The sequence below is a fragment of the Mauremys reevesii genome, linkage group 1 (genome assembly GCF_016161935.1).
Source record: "Mauremys reevesii isolate NIE-2019 linkage group 1, ASM1616193v1, whole genome shotgun sequence".
NCBI lineage: Eukaryota > Metazoa > Chordata > Testudines > Geoemydidae > Mauremys > Mauremys reevesii.
In genome coordinates this window covers 202,682,382-202,699,081 of record NC_052623.1, presented here as the reverse complement: position 1 = coordinate 202,699,081, position 16,700 = coordinate 202,682,382, and the positions used below count along the sequence as shown (strand labels likewise).

The 16,700-nt window shown below is 39.1% G+C and overlaps 1 long non-coding RNA gene across 1 annotated transcript in view; it reads left to right on the top strand.

The window, feature by feature from the left end:
* Positions 1-16,700, top strand: part of LOC120387096 — a 257,617-nt gene that overhangs the window by 121,947 nt on the left and 118,970 nt on the right. The window lies entirely within an intron of this gene.

Sequence of the window (16,700 nt, the reverse complement as noted above, 5' to 3'; positions counted from 1 at the left end):
AATTACCACGCTATTGTGCAAACTCATAAAAATAACATGATGCATGTAATACTCGGCATATAAATGATTCTGCATAAACACCTCACACTTTCTATACAAACTTAACTTTTAAGGTTTATTATTACTTAGTTGTCAAGTACCAACTGTAGTATGTGTGTATCACACACAATTTCTTGGCTATTGATAGTAGCTAGAGGAATCTGTTTTTGCTCATTCTTCCTGAGGTAGCTCAGGCCCAAGGAACCAAAGGGAGGGATGCACAGTGGATAAGAAAAGATGATTTTCTGGTTAAAGCACTAGACTGGGGCCCAGAAGAACTGGGTTCAAGTCCGTCTTCTGTCACAAATTTCATTTATGATCATGAGCAAGACACGTAGCCTCCACACCCCACTTGTAAAAATGAAGGGAAACAATACTTCCCTATGTTACACAGGTGCTGTGAGGATAAATTCATGAATGTTTGAGGCTCTGATACCACGGTGATTGTGATTAGTATCTACAAAGTAAGTATATGGTTTAGCCTGTGTATCTACAGGTCTGGTACAAAGCCCCTTGACATCAGTGGGAGTTTCCCCATTGATCAGATCAGTCCCTTAATGAATAGTATTAAAATATAGGTGCAGCCACTACAAGGAATGACTGGACATGTCCACCCCAACCTTTTTTTAATCTTCATTATGTCCCCTTTAGTGTGGCTTTAAGATTAATACATGCTATCAACTCAGGGGGGTTTATGCCATGCTCATTGCACTTGTATCTGAGCACCTTCTTCCACTGCCACTTCCAATTTTTTTTAATGTATCTGCGCTACTGTTTTAAAAAGACTGGGTGCCGTGTTTAATTTGTGCGAGGGCTTGCCATGGCTGAGCCCCAGCACTTCTAGGCTTGGCAGTTCATTGCCCCGGCACCTTGGGGCTTGCTGCATCGGTTATGAATATAAAAAACTTGAGCCACCTCTTTCATTACAAAGTAAGCACTGATTGGGTGCATCTATGGGTGTGCTTTTGCTGTTCAAACTGAACAGTATTATTTGCTCTCAGAGCAGAAATTGGTCTTTATAAAAACCAGTTTTCATTTCAGCACCAAGAAAAATGAGGGCTGTGTTACAAACCTTGAAAAGCACATGTCTAGAAGGGTAACTTCTCTTAGATCCCTGCTGCATTCAACTTTCCTTAGTTCAATACTACGAAATGATGGTTGGCTGAATTAACTGCCCATTTTAAAGGATAAATTGCCCTCAGGAGATTCTAGTTTAGTTTAATTAGACACAAAGTTTTTATGATGTGTTCCAGGATCTATTTTCATATGCAAAAATAACACATTTCACAGCAATCTCTACTAAAAGGTACTTCAGAGCATGCAAATGTTCTGTGCCAAATGTATTTTGTGACGTGTTTCTTCTTGGGAACTGCTCTACCAGGTAAGGCAACACAGTGCATCAGAACCAAGACTTCATGGTAGGATTTTATTGTAAGCTACATTCTACAAATAATATATTCCTAAAATTATATTTTCTATGTTCTTCCGTACAAAAATATCAGATGTTAAGCTGGAAATAAGAATTTGCAAGATAGTGTTAGAATATCAGTTAGGAAAAAAACTATTAGGCTTTTTTTGTGAGTCTCATGGAGGAAGTTTATGTGGATTAATTGTTTTTCAAAAAGAACAGTTTTTATTCCAACTTATGCATGCTGTGGAATGTACTGTATTTTGTTCTTAGTAGCAACCTCAGGATTTTTTTGATTTTTTTTAAACACTTATGTAACCTTTCAAGGAAACAGTTGAAGATGTTGGGGATTTTTTTTATACTCATTTGAAAGATAAAATAGATAATGTGTAACATGTAGGACAGATCTCCTAGATACACTACACAGAAAACAGTAGCATGAACAGTTATGCTGAGGTTATACAACTCTATCGTAGCTACTGTATTTGTAGCTATTGTGCAGAGGTGGTTATTTATAAAAAGACATTTTGTATTAAAAGTCTCAGGAAAGAAAGCAAAGCATTACTTGAAAAGGAGCTCTTTGGCTACAATGAAGGAAATACCAGCTTTTAACTGCAGAAATGTATTACATACAGAATATGTGCACAGTAGGTACAATCAACATCTACTGTTCATATAATAATTCCTGATCTCTCTCATTGCTGAATACTACGGAGGCATTATAGGATTAGGATTTGTATGATGGAATTTGTTTAAATAGGTGACCAGCTGTTAAAAATACCTTGACTTACAACTTGAGAAACCAGTACAAATCATTTAGATTCATCTCTGGGAGGATGGACAGATGAACAGAAAGGAAAGTAAAAACATTTTTAAAAGACATTTTTCTGCTTTAATATGTTTAGCTTAACTATCTTATTTAGGCTAAAATATTTGATCTCTTTATTATTCTCATAACATTTGAAATATATATAAAAGATATAGGAAGACAACTTTATATATCATCTATAAACATAGTTCAAACAGCTAGAGCTATAACAAAATTCATCAACACAGTGCTTTTATACATGATGTCCTGTTGTTGCAAGAGGTGGAATTTTGCTCTTGAAATATGTTCTTAAATCATGTTTAGTCCCAGATGGTGAATTTTTCCTCCCCCCTTTCTAACATCCACATGATTATTGTTCCTCTGTGAAGGCAGTAGTTCAAATATGTTTTTTTTCCAAAGCAGTAAAACCTGGATCAGAAGATTTGCTGAAGCTGTCTTGTACATTTCAAAAACATCCCCAAATGACCAGCAGGCCTTTTTGAGTGTATTGTATATTTTAAGGGAAAATGTTAGGTAGCTTTAAAGTGCACTTTTGTTGACAATTTTGACTGGGCTACCCTCACTGAGATGGAAAATATTAACAGAGTAAAAATTGTTAAAATTTGACTGGATATAGTACTGAACTTTTCAAAATCAATCAGAACAGAAAAGAAAAGCTTTTCCCAGTCACATATGTTAATCTTTTTCTCAGCAAGAAATGTTTTCATTTCATTGCTAAAACAACAGTAAGTTACTAACCTAAATGTCAGATGACTTGACATCTGAAAAAATCTCCACCAACACCATGCAGCAAGACAGTGGTTCAGTTGACATTAAGACTTCCTCAAAACTAGCCTGGTAGAATAGAAGCCTGAAGTAGCAGTAGCCTTACCTTGAGTGCACAAGTTCCAAGGAGAGGAGATGACTAGCTCGCAACAGTGGAGGACTGTGAAAGTGCTCTGATCAGCTGCTGGTAGCATGCACTTGGCTTTTATGTGCAGGTGGGAGGAGCTACTACTTACAGTAGGTGGGTAGTGAAGAAAGCAGGCAGGCAGAACTCAAAAGGCACTGTACGGTAGTTTCTGTTCCTCAGGGAGTGAGAGGGAGGGGTGAGAGCGAGAGAATTTGAATGGTATCACAGAGGAAGAAAAGCCTGATCTATTTGTTTTTATTACTCATTTGATTATAGCATTTATATTATTCCTCTCTAACTGGTACATCGTTCCATTATATCATAGATATAATGATCCAAGGTCCCACTTCTCTTAGTTTTAAGGGCTTTTATATCACTAGGATAATAATCCAAAGTAGTTAGCAGAAGAGCAGATAGATCTCTTCATAGATTCCCCTTCAAAGAAGAAAGCAGCCTCTTGATCCTTAAATTTCCTACTACACAGTGATTGGGCTTTCCTTATCTTCCATACCACCATTAGAATCATTCCAGAGGACTCCTCATTTTCTCTCTGCTGTGCTACCTGAATTTTTCTTGATGCAGCTGCAGCATGTGCCAGCTGAATTCACCTTAGCTTGGAGCAGTTTGATTGTTCCTTGTGTCTAAATTCCAAACAATTTTCCCCATGTCATATCCTCAAAAAGCAAATGTAGCCAAAAGGAACACACTCCTGGTGGTTTCTGTGTAAAATTATGCATTGTTCATTCAGTGCATTCGCTGCTTTCAGAACATATGGGAGCAGACTTCACAGTGTCTAGGGACATCCATTCATTGACTAGATTCTCCAGATGAAACAGATACTGTGTATCCAGCTGGAATGGACTGATTCTTTATCTTTTCAGCCTCTGGTATAAAGGGGCCTTGATCCTGATTGAGGCCCATGGGTGCTGCTATAATACAAATGAATATGTGCTAATATACTGTTCAAAATTGTTCTAAATAAGAACACTAACAAATGCAATGAACTGGGAAAGTGATGTGGCTAGACCTGAGAGGAGGCCAAGGCAGGTGGAGCAAAGTAAGGAGTAGAACAGTAGTGCAACCAGACTGAAGTTTGGGGATCACCAGAATTGAGAGTGAGTGAGTCCTGTTGACACAGTGTGTGGGACAGACTTCAGTTGAAGAGGAGGAAACTGGGTGAGACATGTCCCCCTCTCCCCTCCTCCAAATTGTTGTGTGTATGAGATAAGGGAGTAGGAGTATATGACTTCACAGGGAAAGGATAAAGGAAGTCCATGGTGAAGGTAGGTCATGGAGGTTGGTTAGGACATGGTACCACTTTTTGGACTGAGACACCAGTCTGGTCACAGTGTTTGCCATCGTGCTGGATATCAAGACTCTGGATGCTTGTAGGACCTGTACACTTGTGCCAACCAATTGAAACCTGGGTCCTAATGCTCCTGAATCCATATTAATGAACCTAATTAGATGTTCACTGATTTCCAAAAGTGCTCAGCACTTCCAGATTCTACTGACATAAATGGAGGTGTTGGCATTAACTTCAGTGAATGCAGGCTCCTGGACCTAACATTTTTGTGTTAGGGAAGACAGCTAAAGTCTTAATTAGGTGAAAAATAGTGAATTCAGAGTAGTCATCCACTCTCACCCCTTTTTTTCCCCCTCTCTTCTCTACTGGTGACTTAATGAGATATATATTCAGTAGCTGACCTGACTCAGCTCTTTCTTCTAACCCAGAAAAATGAGTGCCATACAGTTTTTATGGTGTTTTCCTCTCTTTGGATGAGGATTTAGACACTGATCTCCTGTTTACATGAATGTTAATGATACCATTTTTTGTTATGTTTAGGTGTTTGCCTCAATGTCCTTGGCCAAAATGTCCCCTCCTACTGTGTGCACTGGTTAGCTGCTATGTTCCACCCCAGAGAGAGCTGCCTTGTATTGGTGATGGATGTGAATGCTCTGTAGGTTATTTGTGCCCTTCATGATGAAAGGAATTCTATACATCATTATTATTATAACTGAATTGCTATTGGATAAGTTAATACACTTCTATTGCTAATTATAAATGAAATTGCCATTAGTTTATTTTTATAGCACCAAAAATTGCACTTAGATATTTTACAGTAGACATAAAAAAGAGGGTCCCTACCATGAAGGCCTTACAGTCCAATTTTAGACATGTTACATCAAGTGGTGGTAACAAATAATGAAGAAGGAATAGGGTGAGGAAGGATGAAGGGTTATTGCAATAAAATCATATGGTTAGTCAGTTTAGGTAAGTGCATATCATGACAGATTAATTAAATTATGTACTTATACCAATACTAATCATTCTCCACAAAACTGGGACTATATTTAGTTGATGTGTACAACAATTAGGCAGTTCATTTGTTCTGGTTTGTTCAAAGAAAAAATAGGGTGTTTGCTGTGGGTTCCATAGAGATAACTGTAGTCTTGGAGCTGAAGAAATATGCCTAGATTAAATATATTAATAAACAAAGTACTTAGACGTAACAATCTCTTTACTGACAGTCTGCAGTTGAAGGTCCACGCTAAGAAAGTCACCTGATAGGAGAATTTGTTGGATCAACTGAGAAAATCTGGCTAGAGGAGCCCTTATGGTATGAATGGATGGCAGGTTATCCCTTAGGGAAGAAATGATGGATTACATAACATCACAATTAGTGGCTAATATTGCTAAGAGTGATAGTTACAAGACTTGGATTTCAGAGCAGTTGAATAGTGTTGTAACTGACAGACTATTGGAAGCCAAGGGGAAAAAACAGAAATTGTTAATGTGAACCAGATATGATCACAGGTGCCTTCCAATGTACGGCAGAGATAAGATAATAGTAACCTCATATGGTAAAAGTCAACACTTCCAACTTCTTTTATGACACACCACATTTTTTATAATACTTTTCAGATTTGTTCATGAAGTTTATTATTATAAAGTCATTCAGAAAAGCCTGCAGGTAATATTTTGTTAATGTACAAAACCCTTGTGGAAAGGAATTCTTCCTTTCATTTTATTTATTGACTGTAGTACAGAAGATAATAAATATATTTTTAGACAAGTGGAGAAATCATTAATAACGTATGGTTTCAGGCAATATTCCATCTTCTGTCATGTTTCCCATCATTCTAAGCTCTCCAAAACTCTTTCAGGCAGATTTGCCTTTTAAAAGATTAATGCTACAGTGCTTCACTTTATATAGAACAACAAAGTTTACAATAAGGATCCACAAACCTAGAGGGAAAGTACAAGATGAGAGGGAACACGCAATGTTTTTCAAAGTTCCAGATCATGAATTGTCGATTCATTTTGCCTCCCCCCACCCTTGACCTTACCCTGGATGGTATCATTCAGAAGTAACTTGTTAAACTTGCCAGAGTACCACCCATATGCCAATCCAACTCTGGATCAGAAATTAGAATAAATTGTGAAACTGCAGGTTATGTATTCTGGGTGACTATATATTGGGGGATGAAAGTCAACTGTGAGAGGCAACTTTAGATAAGACTCCCACAATACCCAACCAATATTGTTCAAGTGTGACAAGGTCCAGGCCACATCTAGTAACATAATTGACAGGAGCAGTGGTGGAAGAGCTTACATGGAACATTCAGTTTCCATAACTTATGTCCTTTTGCATGCATCTGGCCTACTCTGACCCTGTTTAGCCTTGTTTTCATCAAGTAATAAAAGTTCTAACAATTGGAAAATGCTAGGACCTTTCTCTTCCAGCTGCTTAAGCCAGTCTCCCCATATATTGTATTCTTGTATTGTCCTTAATTCTTTGCATCATTTGTATCCCACATGCACTGTATCATTACAGCCGTACAACAGATAGAGATCTCTAGTGATATCCAAAGGTTAGAAGCAGAAGCTAGACATATCCAGATGAGAAATAAAGTGTAAATTTTTAAGTGAGGATAATTAACCATTGGTACAACATACCTAGGGATGAGTTTGATTTTCCACCACTTGCAGTCTTTAAGTCAAGACTGGATATCTTTCTAAAACAGCTGGAACAGAAGTTATGGGCTTCATGCACAAGGTCAGACTAACTGATCAAAATGGTCCCTTCTGGCCTAAAAATCTGTAAATCTATGACTTGGGAAATTGTTCATCCCATGGAAATCTACTGCACTTTTATAGGCAAATACTGATAAAGATTCCCAGTGCTCAAATTAAAATGTTTAATCTTTATCCATTGCAAAAAATAATGCAGATTTGTTACAAATGGAAATTTCATTTTTTAATAAAGATTTTGGGGATTACATTTTTCTTCAGTTCTACCAGATTGAGGTTGGTGGCAGTATTATGTATTTAAAAAAAAAATAGGGTGCTCCTGGTATTCTTGCCCATATCTTTATCAATTAACAAAAAAAAGACAGACATAATTGACATTGAACTTCCATAAAGATTAAATTTAAATTATCCAGTGTTACAAAAATTAATAAACCATTAATAAAAAGCCTATAGCCATTTCATCCTAGCTATCATTTAACATTTTTCTCCGGGATTGGGGGGAAAATTCATCCTAATTGCATGTTGATCCTGGGCAACACTGCTTCCTTACAAGTATCTAATGGGATAAATTCTGCCCTCACTTTCATTCAACAAAACCAACTAGAAGCTGGCAGAACTGAGAGCAGAATTTTTTCCACAGTGTTAGAAACATTCCTTTTGTACCTTTGGATAATTTCCTAAATTAAAATGAATATGAAAGCATATGCCTAGGTCTCATGACTCTCTTCCAGTGTCCTATCTACTAGATTAACTGTTTCCAAGTTCAAATCAATTGGACAATTCACATGTGTAAACATTAGGCATCTGTCTCAAGTGTTTCAGTTGGAAATGTAACATCAGAGATTCCAACAGCTTTTTTTAAAAAAAACAACTGGTAATTCAACAAACTAAAATTTTAACAAAAAATAAACCATTCTCCATATAAATGAGTAGAAACTTCGCAGAGGGGAAACACAACCTACATATTGTTAGAATCAAACACTTCCTTCAAAGTATATAATTGACATTTCATTTTGAATCCAGCTTACCTGCTGACATCATAGCGGAGTTAGTATGCTAGCTTCAATCTAGTCTTGGTGACACCAGTCTAAGTCCGGAGTAAAGGCCAAATCCTGGTCCCATGAACATCAATGACAAAATTCCCACTGAGTTCAGTGGAGCTAGGGCCCAATCCTGCAGCCCTTACGGTCTTTATTCTGGTATAATAGATCAGAATATGGGCAGGTGAGTGTTTCACATTAAGAGCCTGCCAACTCAATGCAACTTGCAAAAATTTCATAGCTTCCATTTATTTTCATTTCAGTTAAGTTGTGAGAAATATTCAGCTACAGCTTTTGGTATGCAGTTTAATGTTCTCTGTTACTCACTTTTTAATGCAAACATAAAGCTTTGCTGACTTTGTCCCAGGAGCTGTGCAGGCTAACTTCATGTCTGTTAGAAGTTACAGAAGTTATTTCATGGGCTTCTTCTGTTTTGTTTTTTAAGAAGAACTTTAATAAACTCATAGATTCCAGGACTGGAAGGGACCTCGAAAGGTCATCGAGTCCAGTCCCCTACCCTGTTAATGAACTGTTCCTAAGAGCTGGGAACTCTGGAAACAAGACCTCTGAGCTCCCATTAGCATGATGACTAACAGTGTGTTTGAGCAGCAAAGAGTCCTGTGGCACCTTATAAACTAACAGACGTATTGGAGCATGAGCTTTCATGGGTGAATACCCACTTTGTCGGATGCATGTAGTGGGGGATGGAGTCCAAAAGTGCCTAAGCTTTTAAAAACTTTGATTTAACAAATGAAGATTTTACGTGCCATACAGCACTGTTCTTCAAGTGAAGAGGAAAATAGAACTCATGCTTGCTTGACAATATGTTTATATTTATAATGTGTGCCATTTCCAGAAAAATGAAATATTTTGCAGTTTTCCTTCACAGTTTTTAGGTATTATTTTCATTCTCTCCTCAGTCAAATAGTTTTTGTTTTCTTTTGAACATTCATAATATTACCTTGAGCAAATGTGTAGAAAATTATCATTTATTCTGGAATGGATAGGGGTGGCCATCACTTTTCTCTTCATTTTTCCCCTACAAGTTCAACAGTCCTTTCCAAAATGAGGCTGGAAATTCAGTTGATATGATCGGCTTAAAGCTCTTCAACCAGTCTGATTAGGATTTCACTTAGTTATTAGCTTGTCCATCTTTAGAAAATCACATTCCTTATACAAAAGTGCTCAGCGCTGGCCTAACTGTTCCTGTTAAAGTCAGTGAAGTTAGGCCAATGCTGAGCACTTTTGAAAATCTCACCCTATGGCTTTTTTTTTATTGTCCTTTATAAACCTATAGTAATGTGATGAGTAGTGACAGGCAATTAGCTGAGATAAAGTAAGGGCAAAATCAACTATTTGGTGATGCTGAACCTTTTTTGCATTTCAAAAGATGTTGGTTAACTTCATTTCATGTCTGCATCTCTCTAATTTATTATTTTATGTATATATTTATTGGCATTCCTGTGGTACTATGAATTAATTAAGCCTCAACGGCCCTTTGATAGAGGGATGTATTAATCCTATTTTGCAGTTGGGGAAAATTAAGGCCCAGGGAAGTTGTAAGGAAAAAGACAAACATTGACACTGATCTGCATAGTTTGTGAGCCTCTGTGTAGTCAAATTCAGTTTTAAAGTGACAGGGCAGAATTTAACACTGCCAATTCTTAAGTGAAATGTACGATTTTCAGTGTTCTAAAAATACATGAGGGGGATGGCATGAGGGGACCAGGGCTGACTCAGGAATCACAGAGAAGTAAGGGCTGGAAGAGACCTGGAGATGTCCTCAAGCCCAGACCCCTGCACTGAGGCAGAGCCAAGTAAATCTAGACCACCTCTGAGAGGTGTTTATCCAAATTGCTCTTAAAAGCCTCCAGTGACGGGGATTCCACAACCTCCCTTGGCAGCCTACTCCAGAATTTAACTATCCTTATAGTTGGAAAGTTTTTCTTAATATCTAACCTAAATCTCCCTTGCTGCAGATTAAGCCCATTGCTCCCTATCCTACCTTCAGCGGACATGGAGAACAATTGATCACCATCCTCTGATAACATCCCTGACCATATGTGTAGACAGTTACCAAGTCCCTCCTCAGTATTCTTTTTTTCCATGACCAGTTTAACCTTTCCTCAGAGGCCAGGTTTTTGAAACTTTTTATCATTTTTGTTGCTCTCCTCTGGCCTCTGCAATTTGTTCACATCTTTCCTAAAATGTGGAACTCAGAATAGGACATAATACTTCCGATAAGTCCTCACCAGTGCCAGGACAATTATCTTCTGTGTCTTACATATGACACGCCTATAAATATGCCTGTGACAAGTCCTTTACCCGCCCCTCTTCTTGGGGCCCACTGGCTGCCCCAATAAAGCCCAGAGAGGCTTCTAGTTCTGCAGCACCGTGGTTTTATTTACACAATGTTCTCCCACCACCAGTGTTATGCTATATACAGAGCTTGCAGGCCTAATAATCTGTCCTACACCGAGTCTGCCCTCAGCCTGGAGACTGACCTTCCCCTGGCCATTCCCCCTTTTTCTGGCTGCCAGCCAGCCTTTATAGCTCTTGAATCCTCAGGCCTGCAGGTGCAGCCAATTCTAAAGGCCAGGCACCAGGCTTCTCCCCAGCCCCAATCTATTTCCCCTGATTGGGGCTGGCTGAGCAGGGGCTAATTAGGTGCCTTTGTACCAGCACCCTGCTACAATGCCCCAGAATGATATTAGCCTTTTTTGCAACTGCACCACGTTGTTGGCTCATATTCAATTTATGATCCACTATATTCTCCAGATCCTTTTCAGCAGTACTGCCACCTACCCACTTATTCCCCATTTTGTTGTTGTGCGTTTATTTTTTCCCACCTGAGTGTATTAGTTTATACATGAATTTATTGAATTTCATCTTGTTGATATCAGACTCATTTTCCAGTGTGTCAAAGCTGTTTTGGATTCCAAAGTGCCTGCAACCCTTCCCAACTTGGTGTCATCTTCACATTTTATACACACATTCTCCACTCATTTATCCAAGTCTTTAAGTTGTCATGCACCTGTCATTGGCCACTGATGGAAGACAAGGTACTGGGCTAGATGGACCTTTGCTCTGACCTGGTATGGCTGATCTTATCTTCTTATGTCATTAGCGAAAACAGTGAATAGTACAAGACCCAGGACTGATCCCTGCGAGATCCCACTAGATACGTCCTCCCAGTTTGACAATGGACCATGTGTATGATCTTTCAACCAGTTGTGCACCCACCTTGTAGTAATTTCATGTAGATCAAACTTCCTTAGTTTACTTATGAGAATGTCACGTAAGATTGTGCCAAAAGCCTTACTAAAATTAAGGTAGATCATATCTACTGCTTCCCCCCCCCCAATCCACTAGTCCAGTGACCCTATCAAAGAAGGGAATTAGGTTCTTGACAAATCCATGCTGGCTATTCCTTGTAACCCTATTATCCCCTAGGTGTTTACAAATTGATTTTAAATAATTTGTTCCAGTATCTTTCTAGGAAGCAAAGTAGAGATACTCAATAATAAAATTACAATAATTCTAGGGCCTCCTCATGTCAATGGAGATTTTGCCATTGATTTCAATGGGAGCAGGTTCAAATCCCTAGATATACACAGACTCGTTCTACAAATTGTCACGTAACGTTTAGTCCCCTGAATTCTGTTAAGACACAATCTACTTTGTAGACTATTAATGTCTGCAAGCCTTCCACAGTGACTCCTGTGGATGAAATCTAAAGGGGCAAACATCATATAGTTCAGCCAGACTTCTGTCGCATTCACCCTGAATTGGCAGGAATGTAGCATATCCTAATATCACAGGTTCTACCTTTTTAGTCTCAATATAACTCACAAAATAACTGTTCTTACTGAGTGAGATTTGCTTTTAGGTGCTATTCACATTGTTGGTCCCCCTGCAATTCCTGCAGGCAGCATCGGGACTATTTAAAAAGACCATAATAGAAGCTCAGACTAAATGTATACTCAAAAGACAAAAAGAAGACTGAAAGAATGCCACCTCATATACCCACCCCGTGAGTACTGTGCCCAGTTTTGGTTGTCCCATATCAAAAAGGATGTGGTGGAACTTAAAAAGGTTCAGAGAAGAGCAACGAGGATGGTCAAGGGACTGGAATGGCTTCCATATGAGGCGATGCTAAAAAGATTAGGGCTGTTCAACTTAGAAAAGAGACAAACAAGGAGGATACAAGAGGTCTATAAAATCATGAATGATATGGAAAAAGTGAATAGAGAAATGTTATTTACCTTTTCCTTCAAAACAAAAACCAGGGGCCACCTGATGAAATTTAATAGGCAGCTGGTTTAATACAAACCAAGAGGAGCTTCTTTTCCACACCACCCACCGCTAACCTGTGGAACTCGTTGGCAAGGGATGTTGTGAAGGCCAAAGGTATAACTGGGTTCAAAAAAAGAGGTAAATAATTTCATGGAGAATAGGTTCATCAATGATTATTAGCCAACAGGGTTAGGCATGCAACCCCATGCTCGCAGTGACTCTAAACTGACTGCCAGAAGCTTTGAGGGGAAGATAGGGTGAGAGGTCACTGCCTCTGCCTTGTTCTGTATAGTCCTGAAGCTCTGTTACTGGCCACTGTCAGAGGCAGGATACTGGCTAGATGGACAATTGGTCTGATGGAGTATGGCAGTTCTTATATTCTAATACCATTTAAAGGGCCAAATTCTGCTGGCTGTTCCTCTTACAATTTCAGTCCTCCATTGTTCTTGATAGAAATTGAGCTTCTGTAAAGAGCAGAATATTAGAGTCTGAAGCATAGGTGCCAACTTCTCCTGGTGCCGGTGAGTGCTCGACCCCGCCCCCATGCCCGCAGCCTGCCCTGACTCCACCCCTGCCCCGCCCTTATTCCAGCCCCTTCCCCAAAGTCCCTGCCCCAACTCTGCCCCCTCCCTGTTCCTATTGGACACCTTCCTCAAATTTCCACCCCAGCCCCGCCTCTTCCCCGCCTCCTCCCCTGAGCACACCATGTTCCCATTCCTCTCCCCTCCCTCCCACAGCTTGTTACGCTGCGAAACAGCTGTTTTGTGGCGGCAAGTGCTGGGAGAAGAAACGGGGATGTGGCACGCTCAGGGAAGGCGGCAGAGGTGAGCTGGGGCAGGGCGGCGGGGAGGGAAGCTGCCAATTTTTCCCCATTGGTGCTCCATCCCCAGAGCACCCACGGAGTCAGCGCCTATGATCTGAATATGCTTGACTAATCAGAATTTTGTCCTTAGTGCAGGGCCCATTGATTTCACTGTTAGACTGGAAAGGTCAAATGTCCAGACTTAGCACAACTTTGTGATAACCTTGTTCTTCCACTGCTGGAGAAAAAAATAAAAGTAGTGTACCCTTTCTGTGGGAGATGGAGGGATTTCTGTGTTGATTCACTGAGTATTACTGTGAGACATTTGCACAGGATACCCATTAAGAGTCTACTGTGAAAACAGAGAATGTTTTGTAACCCCAATATGTTTATGGAAGTGCTTATAGTTCCCATTTTGAAGTAAAATACTTTGTATTAGGTATTTAAAAAATTAGTGTAGTGTATGTCCTAACGGCACTTGATTTTGGATTGTTTTACAAAGTACTGGAGCACTTACTACAAGAATCTGTCATATACCCCAGTTCCTATTACAAAAGACAAAATGAACTACTATAGCTTCTCTTCTGAACTCAATGTGTTTTGCAGTGGGTATTTTGCCCACTGTCTGAGTGAGCCTCTCTACTCAGCCCAGATTTGAAAGAATTTCATATCTTTTAATCATTTATTTGTATTTATGTTGGATTGAAAAAGATAGCCAACTGTTATTTTTTCTAAAACAGTTTAATGTTTATGTTTCTGTATTTTACTGTTAACATTTTAATAAACACTAAGCCAAGATCATTTTGTCCCACAGGCTTTAAACTAAGTTTTTTGCCAATTAGAGAATTACAGCAGCTGGTTCTTTTTATTTGTTTGTTAATTTTTTGAATATGTAGAACTGCTGTGAGCTGATTACTAGACTTCTGAACAGCACTAGAACAATTCCTCCCAAAGCACTTCAGGAATGTATTGTTATTCACCTTATGAGTTCTGTCTGGCAAAGCAACTGAGGCTACTACTAATGCTGATCACTCCTCCCAAGAGCCTAGGGATGAGTGTGAATCTCCAAAGGTCCTGAGTTCATTTTTAGTTTGGATAACCACTCGTAATTATAGATGTTTATTTGAACTATATGGGCCAGGAAAAAAAAAGGTTTGGAAATGTGAGAACAGATTTTCTCATAAGATTCCTAGTACTCGCCATTTTCAGTTGGACACACAATTCCACAAATGCAGCCTTTCTCGTTCTTTTACGGGGTGATTTGAAGGGAGCATGCATTCACATGTGCATACATGCATTCTGTTAATGATTTGGAATATTAGGTGGGTTTTATTTCAGTTAAAGCATTTGCCATTAATCCAAAAATCATTTGCTCTGAATAGTCCATAGGCTAATTTTATGACAGTAAGAAAATCATAGTAACCCATGTTTTTTAAAGTAGATCTTGACTGAGCTATTCAGAGTTTTGAATCTTGGGGAAATAAGCCTTTCGGCCATGAAAATGTTCTGTCTGAACTGTGCTGCTCTTCAGTTAATGCTCTCATGATGCAGGAGAAATTAAGGATGTATTTTTAGTTTAGGTCAAGGGTGCCTAGAGCATATGGATAGGGGCCTTTATAGCATTTGTATAATTCTAATAAATAAAATATCCACGACTGGAAAGAAATTGCAAGGACCTTGGAGACAAGTGAGAGGTTAGAGTTTTAAGATCTGTGGCATTGCATGTCTTGCTCATCCATGCTCAAGCAGAACTCCCTTTTGAAGGGAATAAGGATTTTTGAACATGAATTTGCAGGCTAGAGAATCCTTTTATTTGTTTTTATTGTTGTTTGTTAAACATCCTTGTCTCAAAAACTTGTTTCCTTTCATATATCCTTGAAACAAGTGCATGTGTATGTGCGTAGTGGAGAATACAATAATTGCAGCTACCAATATGTGGTAACTGTTGGCAAGTGTTGCCTGATGATGGTGATCAATCTAAGCCTGGGTCTTAATCTTCAAGGCCTTGCAAAATGTCAGGGCAGGTCTGCATCAGAGACAGCCTCTCCAGTCATGACTCACTGAGGCTGCTGCTGCACACTTCTCGGACAATGCAGCTAGTAATTTGTAGAATGTTTGAGAATTGCAGATAAAATGTATTTGGTCAAGGGTGCTGAGTGCGGAATGATCTATTGGAAGAGAGAAGACTCAGCCAGAGTCAGACTTTTCAGATCACACTCCAAAACCTCTGCTGGCCTTGGCCTACCTATTATAAATTAAGATAAAGGCCAGGATTTTCAAAAGTGACAAGTGATTTGAGTGCTTCAATTTCTGAGTGCCCAACCTCAAACATCTTTAAAGGGGCCTGATTATTCAGAAAGTGTTAAGTGTCTACTCTCTGAAAATCAGGGCTCAAGCTGGACACCCCATGTTCCTTAACACTTTTGAAAATCTTAGCTAAAGAATTTGACACTCAAATTTTAAAAATAATAAATGTAAAAGCAAAGCTTGGAGAGGTGAAGAGCAGAATTTACTAGGATATCCTCTATGGGCAACTTTAAGCAACCCTAAATTACTGTATTTAGTGTTTAGGTCCCATAGTAAGGAGTACTCTACAACAGCAGTTCTCAAACTTCATTGCACCACAACTGCCTTCTGACAACAAAAATTACTTCATGACCCTAGGAGGTGGGGACCGAAGCCTGAACCCATCTAAGCCCCACCGCCTAGGACATCGGCTTCAGCCGCGAGCAGTGGGCCTCGGCAAGTCTAATGCCAGTCCTGACAATCCCATTAAAATGGGGTCCCAACCCACTTTGGGGTCCCAACCCACAGTTTGAGAACCACAGCTGTAGGAAAACATCAGATGGATAGATCCCTGTATTTTTGTTGCCAATCAAGCTATTAATCCCCTTGAGAATAACCTGTCTCATGTTATTTAATCATACTTCCTTCCAGATGTGGGGGAAGTAGGAAATGGAGAAGTCCTCAAGAGTAAAAATGATTTAACTTTTTTTTTTCCCAACTGAACTTTTGATCTTCAGAAGGTTGTTTTGAGTTGGGATGACTTGTTGAGATTGAGTCTTAACAGGTTAATTCACCATTCATTTTAATTATTTATTTTAAAACAGGAGCTGGGATTGACCTTTCTCTGCAGCTTGGTTAGTGGATGCAAAGGGAATGCGGGTATTTTTGGACCTGTCACATTTGAAATATACTCATTGCATCAAGTAGTTATCAAAAGGGACTTAAGGGAATTTACTTAACACAAACATTTAACATTCTAAATTCCTAAAGTAACAATATTTTGATGGCATCATATTTTCCATATTCCTTAAAGAAATTTAGAATTAATGGTAACATAGTATGTATGGGAAAA